This window comes from Hippocampus guttulatus, chromosome 4 (assembly GCF_054856545.1).
Source record: "Hippocampus guttulatus isolate MCC_2025c chromosome 4, RoL_Hgut_1.0, whole genome shotgun sequence".
NCBI lineage: Eukaryota > Metazoa > Chordata > Actinopteri > Syngnathiformes > Syngnathidae > Hippocampus > Hippocampus guttulatus.
The window spans coordinates 14,654,755-14,663,343 of record NC_141264.1 but is presented as its reverse complement, the minus strand read 5'-3'; positions in this window follow the sequence as shown (position 1 = coordinate 14,663,343).

The window sequence follows — 8,589 nt, the reverse complement described above, 5'->3', positions numbered from 1 at the left end:
TGCTCATCATAGCATAAGTGTGTGCGTGAGTGGAGCGGAGAGCCATCTGATGTTTAATGGTTGTATGACCACAAGAAAAAGTGTTGTGAAAAAGGTATATAGGTTTGCAATGTTGAACTGGTCAATTGCGGAAGTTTGACTGATTGAAAAGTAGATCTTCATTAAAAAAATTCCCCCTGCTGGTATGATGGTGCATACAGACTAATACCCTCATATTTGATGATGAAATACAAAAGATGGTCATAAAATAAGCTGAAGCAATATTAGTCGTCTCTTGATTTATTTATTTATTCATTTATTTATTGTAAAGAGAAAAAAAAGCTATTTATGTCGATCCCATCCATGACATCGATGATTTCGGAATCAGTAGCCAGTGTATTGGCAGTTTCCATGAAGTTTTCGGATTGATCTCGCTAGTTGTTTAAAAACCTAAGTTACATGTACTGTATTGTGTAAGTAAACATGTAATTCTCTTTGTTTTATATTTGGTTTCACAGGAAACTTCAACTGGGAGCTGCAATAAAAATCTAAAGCAAGCGTCTTTTTGGAGGAACCGTTCACGATCTTGCGAAATGGAAAAGACATTTCAATCGAGCACTCATGACAAACTTTTGCCTGTATCTCAAGACAACAACAATTGGCCGTGCAACAACGAGTAAGTCAGGTCGCTCAATCAGTTGAGCTGCATGTAAGTCTGTCGAAATCTCTTTCGAACGCTGTTAGTGTTGTGGCTAAATAATTTCCTATCACAATCATTTAGCGACCCCTTATGAGCTTTCAACATTTTTTTCTTATAATTTTTTTTCACTTTAATTTTCCTCCTATACCCATCATATGCTGACAACTGCAGACTAAACATCTGCCTCCAGCATGTACTTATGGCCTGTTTTCCTCTCGCTCGCCTTCGGGTGATTGATGCCCACACTGAAATGACCGACATTTCATACAACATCAAAGCACACGGACATTAGCGGATTGTCAGAATACAATAACCTTGAGAGGAATGTGAAATCGTTTCCAACCAAACAGTGAATAATATTATAGATTTGCCCACATTGGCCTCCTCAGCGTATATGAAGCTCGTGCAAAATCCGACAGTTACGCTAGACAAAAACAGACGTTTCATACCACACTCCACATATTTGGGCGACATGCTACGTAGTAGAACCTCCACTGTCTAGCGCAATGTTTCATGACATTGTTTTTGTTTTCTTAGTGCAGAACATTTTTTTAATGTGGAGAATTACAGCTACCCCTCGCCAGTTGGCCCTTCATGTTTTGCGGCTTCAGCGGTTTGTGGGTTTTTCCAAAATGCTGTATTTAAAAAAAACACTCATCAAATAATAAAAATACAGCCATATCGGCAGCCAAATTGCGGCAAGAAGCATTGTTTCATGTTGAAGCGCAAGAGATGTTTCCCTGCATGCCGAATAAAGAGCGGATGCAACTCAGAGGCTTTGATCATGCCTGTACTGTACTATACATGCCTCCTCATACAAAACGCATGATTTTTTTTCATGCAACATCAACCAATGAGAGCACGAGTGGATTGATCCCGTGAGCTGATTGGCTACGCATCATCGCAGCCTCACCCAGCACCTTCTCTTGTTGTGTCAAGTCACGCTTTTGACTGTCTGGCATATATGTATCGTAGTGTTGTGTTCGGGATAACTTTTTAATTCAGCTGGGCTCCAGTACCTTGCCGCCATTGAGGCAATGTTTCCCGTGTGTGTGGGAGCTGGGAAGCCCGCTCGTCCCTCCACGGGGTTGGCACCATCAACAGGGACACGGTGGTGTGGAGTTGGTTCGCAGCCTTGACCAGGTCGGGGAGCCTTCTTTTGAAGGTGATCTCCATTCACCGTGAAAAACAAGGGATTTCTGTACAGTAATCCCTCGTTCATCGCGGTTAATGGGAACCAAAACCACCCGCAATAAACGAAAATCCGCGAAGTAGCGACCAATGAACATATTAAATTGTTTTTGTTTTGTTTTTTAAGTCCGCAAACGGTCCGCGAGAAGCTGCGAAAGTCAGAAAAACAACAGCGAGTCACATAGAGCAACATATACAGTACTGTACTCCATGTATATGATTTTTATTATTTATTTATTTTTTTTATGAATACGTTTGAAAAAATCAGCGATGCACTGAAGCCGCGATAAACGAACCGCGAAATCACGAGGGGTCACTGTATTTCAGTATAAATATTGCATCATTTGATTGATTGATTGCCAACACTTGCCAACACTTTGATTCGCTCCTCTTTCATCTATAACTGCTTCAGACAACAAACTGTATGCAAGAAAGTGGTTAAGATTGCACGATTGTCTGTCTCATGTGTTGTTTTGTATTATTTTGTCATTTTTTTAAACTTTATTTTGATGGCGGCGCGGACACCCGCAGCAGCTCCTCTTGTTTTATGTTTTCTTGAGGGGGAAGAAATTTCATATGTGCTGTATGTTACACATTTGACAATAAAGTTGTATCCAATCCAATCCAATCATTAAACCTTTACTGTGCAAGCAAATTTTGACTTCACATTTGAGCTACTCAGAGTCAGTTATGGTCTTGCTTGAAACTATTTTTGAGTCAAATTAATCAAGTGATTGGAATAAACACGGCGGCCCTAAAATGATTAGATGCTAAAGACTCGCCAGGTTTTATGACATCTGGCTTTAAGTTGCACATGATGATGATTTGAACTGTGGAAATGTTTTTTTAGGCATATTTTGTTTGGATTCAAAATGTAACCCCTTTTGGGGCATTTGAATCTTTCCTAAAATTAATTCCATATAACAACCGGTACATATACCCCCAAGAAAGTCCTTTTGTGAGAAGAGGCTGTCCTGAGAGCTTTTTGTCTTTTGTTAATTTCACAGACATCGATTTTTCTCCCAAAAACAAATAGATCTCTCTGTTTTTTGGAGGAACACCACTAAAGGAAGACAAATGAGTTATGTTGAAAATCAGTTCTTAATAAAGTTGCCCACAACCATGAATCAAGTGTTGAGTCACGCTTTGGGTGTATCCTTCCTGAGTACATTACAGCATCCTGGGTCCTGTTTTTCATATGTGTTTGTTTTTTTAGTTTTTTTTTTTTTTAAATCTTTGACACCTATGCCCTGTCTTAACTCACGCCTTCCTTATCTCCACCTGCGTACACCATGAAGACCTCAACCTCCACCCAACACATCACTCACACCAGTTAGCGGCATTAGTCACTGTCACCCCTCAGCAAGAATACGAGGTGAAAAAAAGAGAATGTCATTGGGAGCATTCGGGCTAAACGCTTCTTCCAGATGTCTTCCGTCTGGCATTGTAAACGTGTTAAGGCTCAATAAATTCCTGGGACCGCTTGAAATGCCATTATCAGTGACCCACGTGAAAATCCTCCAGATATGGATGACACAGTGTTTACAGTTCTCCATGGCAATTGATGAATTCCATAAGTCTTGAATGTGGAAATCTTCCACATTTCTCACTGCAGGCTGACAATGCCTTTCTGATATAAAGTGTAAAGTGTTGTGCGGTCGAAATATGTCTTCTAACTTGGCCATGGAGAGGCGTGTTGTGAACAACCCTTCCGAATTGGAAAGTTAGAAAAAAAATATGTGAGGGTGAAGGCATAGCCAGCTGGTTAACTGTACGTCGCTGATACGAACAAAGGTGCTCAAGTTGTTATGCAGTATACGTGGGAGGGGAACGCAACTTATGCCGGATTTCATTTTAGCCACGCCCACAACAATTGGGAACGCTGAAATGGTGTCAAACCATTTAATGTGACAGCTCCACAATCCAGAACTACATTGTTCTCAGTCTGCTCTTGTTTTAAGCAATGATAAAAATGGATCATATCTTTGGAACAAATCTCAAAATTCACTTTTTATCGTCTTTTTGTGTATAGCCCGAAAGACAGTATCATAAGACAATTTAGTCTTCAAGGAAGCTACCATGCATGTTTCTGAAATGTATGTGTGTGTGTGTGTGTGTGTGTGTGTGTGTGTGGTGGGGGATGGAAACCAATGTTTTGATGACGTTTTTGAGGGACGGGGGAACACTTGAGGTTTTCATCGTCAAGAAATTTCAACAGTATGTGTCAGTAGACAAGCTCTCTCCTTGTCTATCTTTTATTTCAACCCACCCATCAAGTGCTGTCAAGAGAGCTGTTCCAGTTGTGAAAAGTTAATTCGTCCAAGGCTCTCTGGACCTGCAAAATCCACTGCAGTGAATATGCAGAAAGCAACGTTTTATATAAATGGAAAAAAAAAAGAAAAATTGCAGTACTGGCCGACACCAGCCAACTTTAGTCCAGAGGCGGGAATGGTCACGAGTTAAATCAAAAGGGATTCATCGCATACAGTATACACTCCTCCCAGAAAGTATTCGGCTGTTCTTGAAGAAGGAGCTCAACAGCAAAATGTACAAGTGTTTTATCCATCAACTTTTCCAACAATGTGATTTCTCTGGTTTTCATTGCCATTTCCGGTCTCTTTGCATCATCTTGCAACGTGTTAGTGACACTCCGTGATACCTGGAGCTCAGTGTCCACTTGGAACATCATCTGTGGCGAGGTTCTGGTGACCAAATGTGTCGTCTTGGTCCGAGGACTGTAAAGTAACCAATTTGTGGATCAAACAGCAAATAGTACTGAAACATTTAACAGTCGAACATTTGCCTTGAAAAGTGTTGACCAGGACAAACTAAGTATCTGTAAAACCTATAACGCATTTTAGGTCCATTCTGATATTTCACTCAAAAGCCCCAAACCCAAAAGTGTATGTGTTACATTATACAAAACACAACAAAATGTTCTTGATTGTTGATCTCCACCTTGTTGATATTGTACTGTGCTACAATAATCCATACTAAAAAACAATCAATAACCTTTTGTTCCGCTATGATAAAGTCCATATGGCCCTTGCATTTTTCATCCGGTGTCAGCCAAGCCTTCCACTTGATCAGGTCATTCCCAACCAGAGATTTTTATTTTGTTCATCTATTTATGCCTGTGTTGTATAAAAACATTCACAACAACTAAATGTTTCTCCACCAAGACGCAGAAGGTTCACTTGACTTGTATATTCACTTTCTGTGGCGTTATTGTAAGGTGGTGTGCCGACAAATTCTTTGAATGTCAGATATGTGCCTTGGAAACACCGCGCTAGATGATAAAGTATGTTCCAGCAGCTTGTGCCAACCTGAAGAATTCTGTCAATTTATAGACAGAAACAGCCCTGAGAGCAAAAATTCACAGTACGCTACCAGGACCTTTTTGTTTTTGGGATTGACCGTTGACCCATAGCTGGCTCATGCCTCGATTGTCCAATCGTATCACACCAGTTTCTTGGGCCTCTGGCAACATATCGTTGACATTCACCTCGCATGCGAGTGTAAACTAAGAGTTGTCAGCAGGATTTTTCACATGGAAAATATCTTAGTTGCAGTATTTCCACATCTGTTTCAATAGTTTCCATGATGGTAATCAACATTTACCTCTCATGTATTTGTGACATTGCTTGCCATAGCACACACCCTTCTTTGCTCTTGGCGGTCAAAAACAGAATAATAAAGCAGCAAATCCATACAAACCATGGTCATTTTATCTTGGGTGGGACCACGATGAGTCATAGGTCTACTTTGTTATTTTCCATCTTTGTGTACTGTAGTATAAAGTGTCTGACAGAATATAACAAATTCTCTCCGACGGTGTTGAGACTTGCCATGCGTCAAAACGGTTGTGATGCCACTTTACAGGACAACTTGCGCAAATAAGTACTTGACAACTACCAGTGGAAGTTGTTTAAAAGTCACACAGAGGATGACGATTTCATTGGATTTAGTGATTTGGTGTGACACTGATGGTTTGGTAAACTTGTACATACTATAGTTATCTGAATATGTTGTTGTTTATGCATCATGTAACATTAGCATATCATACACTTATTCAACCTGTTGTTCTCTATTTTATTTTTATTTAAAATTGCCTGTAAAGATGACGTCTGTTCTCGGTGTTGGATTTTATCAAAGAAATCCCCCCCCCCCCAAAAAAAATGTGATTTATACTCCAGTGCGATTTATAATCCGGAAAATACTATATATATATATATATATATATATATATATATATATATATATTAGACCCAGGCTGGGGAAATTTCCAGCAAAAGTGCAGACAGGAAATTAAAAAAAACAGCTTGCAAGAGAAAATGGCGTGTGAGCATATTAAATTAGTGATCAAACATGATTTTGTGATACTGTCGTGTTGATGTTGGAGCACAATGGGATGATAGCAAAAGTAGGTATAATACCAACTTAATGAAGCAATATGTTTGATAACTCAAGCAAGATGGTTATTTTTATTGACTGAAAAGCAGTGGTTTCAGTGATGCAGGGACTCCCCCCGGCAGCGGAGATATGGTACTGTACAAATGTCATACAATGCAGTCGTTTTTTTCAGCTCATTCTAATGGGAAATGTCATTTTCTTTCATCTCTAATATGAATTTATTTTTTATAGAGGGATCTACCTGCAACATCATTAAGCTCTGACCTCTGAGTGAGTGAGAGTTAAAGCATAAATCAAAACCTTTAGTTCAGACGTTCTACTTTACAGCAGAGGGATGGGCTCGCACACGCTTGTTATTTCTCACCAAGCTAATGCACTGGAGGTGTCACAGGTCATTCTTAAGAGTGCATGTCAGACATGTTTCGTCATCTGTCAAGGAGGTGTTTGACTGCCCACTGGGTCCCTCAGCTGTTGGGCTGAATGGAAAAAAAGCTAAACATTTGTGTTTGATTCACATTCTATCCTTTGAAACTGAAAGCATGAAAACATCACAGAAGTCATGAATTACTCCAAAATAACTCAATAAAAGTCCCATTTTAGGCTCCAAGCCAAGTTTGGGGAAACCCTGATCTAAGCCAGTGTGTTTTTTCTCTGGATCAGAATTGAAGGAACATAAGTGAGCAGTTGCGTTGAGCAGAGGAGTCGCTGTGGCTCGATTAAAGTCATCTCTTGTTACTTTTAAATTTGCAAACATCTTATATTTGGGTCAATTGGAATTAGTGATGCATCCTCGAGAGAATACTGACACTAGTATTGTCTCAAGGATTGTTCAGCGCAATTCTAAGTGCTATGTGGACATGATGTATTTTCTCTCGTGTAGTTTGTGTGTCGTCAATGAGAGAAAAAAAGAACACAGAAAGTGTTGAGAGAGATGGTTGCTGGAAATATTGCACTTCCAGTGTCAACAGCTTGCTTTCATTCATCCTTTGACTACTACAGAATGAGCAACCCAGTGTATGCTTGCAAGTGGGTTACATCCAAGTCTTTCCAACTCATCACAAAAGATGCCTTTTATCTAAGCAGACACATTTTTCTATGTCACTGTCATTGTTGTAAACATGGTCGCTTTCAGAGTGTTGGACAATACAAAGAAGAGGGAGTACTGGTAGTCGAACTTGAACTGGGAGTTTTAGCTTCTCAGGTAACCGTATTACGGTAGCAAACGATTCTTTTCACAATGCCAAGTAACTTGTGAGACACATTATGCAATCACTTAAAACAACCATTTACTCCTCCTCTATATGGTATTTATCAGCTTCAAAACACTTCCTATTGTTCCATCACAATCACAGAGTTAGCTTTAAACTAGCTTGGTGTCGACTGTTTTGGGGGTGGGTCATGGAAGCTCACACAATGTCACAATGCCAAAATTCAGACCTCTACTCTACTTGCACAAACTACCTTGATACCGAGACTGAAAAAATAGAATGAGAAAGACCTAAAACATCGGTGCAGCAATGGAGTCATAGATAATAAAACTTGCAAGATTTTACTCAAAATCATCATGTTTCCTGGTGATAATATTAGCGATTAAACATTGAAATGCTAATGAACATAATAATAATATTAATACAATTTTTCATGGCTGTTCCGATTCGAAACTTTTGGAATTGCTTCACAAAAGATTTTTTTCCCTTAATCACAGAAATGTTGCCTTGCAGGCTGCACTGTCACTATCACTCTTAAACTATCGGTACCGAAAACACTAGTATCGTGTTGCTTTTTTTCTTGTTGTTGTTGTTGTTGTTTGTTTGTTTTGTTTTGGTTTCTAACGAGCTATTGGTACTTTTCTTGTACCAGTTTCTGTGTAACTCTACACCCCCTCACCACAATATAATCACTCAAGATAATGTTTGAGAGACCTATAGTAATCAGACATTTCATAAGTGAACAAAAATGCTCAAATGTGCCTTTGTGCGTGTCTGTGTCCCCTGTTTAAGGAAGCAAGTCATCTTGTGACATGAATGCCAGATATATCGCAACTATTGCAGTGGTGTCCAAAGTCGGTCCTCAAGGGCCGATGTCCTGCCTGTTTTCGAGCTCTCCCAGGAGCAACACACCTGATTGAAATAATCAGGATCGTTCTAATGCTGCTTCAGAGCTGGTTGATGAGCTGATCATCTGAATCAGGTGTGTTGCCGCCGAGACAGCTGAAAAACAGGCAGGACGGTGGCCCTCCAGGCCACCGTCCTGCCTGTTTTTCTATTGTATTGTGCTTGTTTAAGCATCCCTGAAATCACATGCAG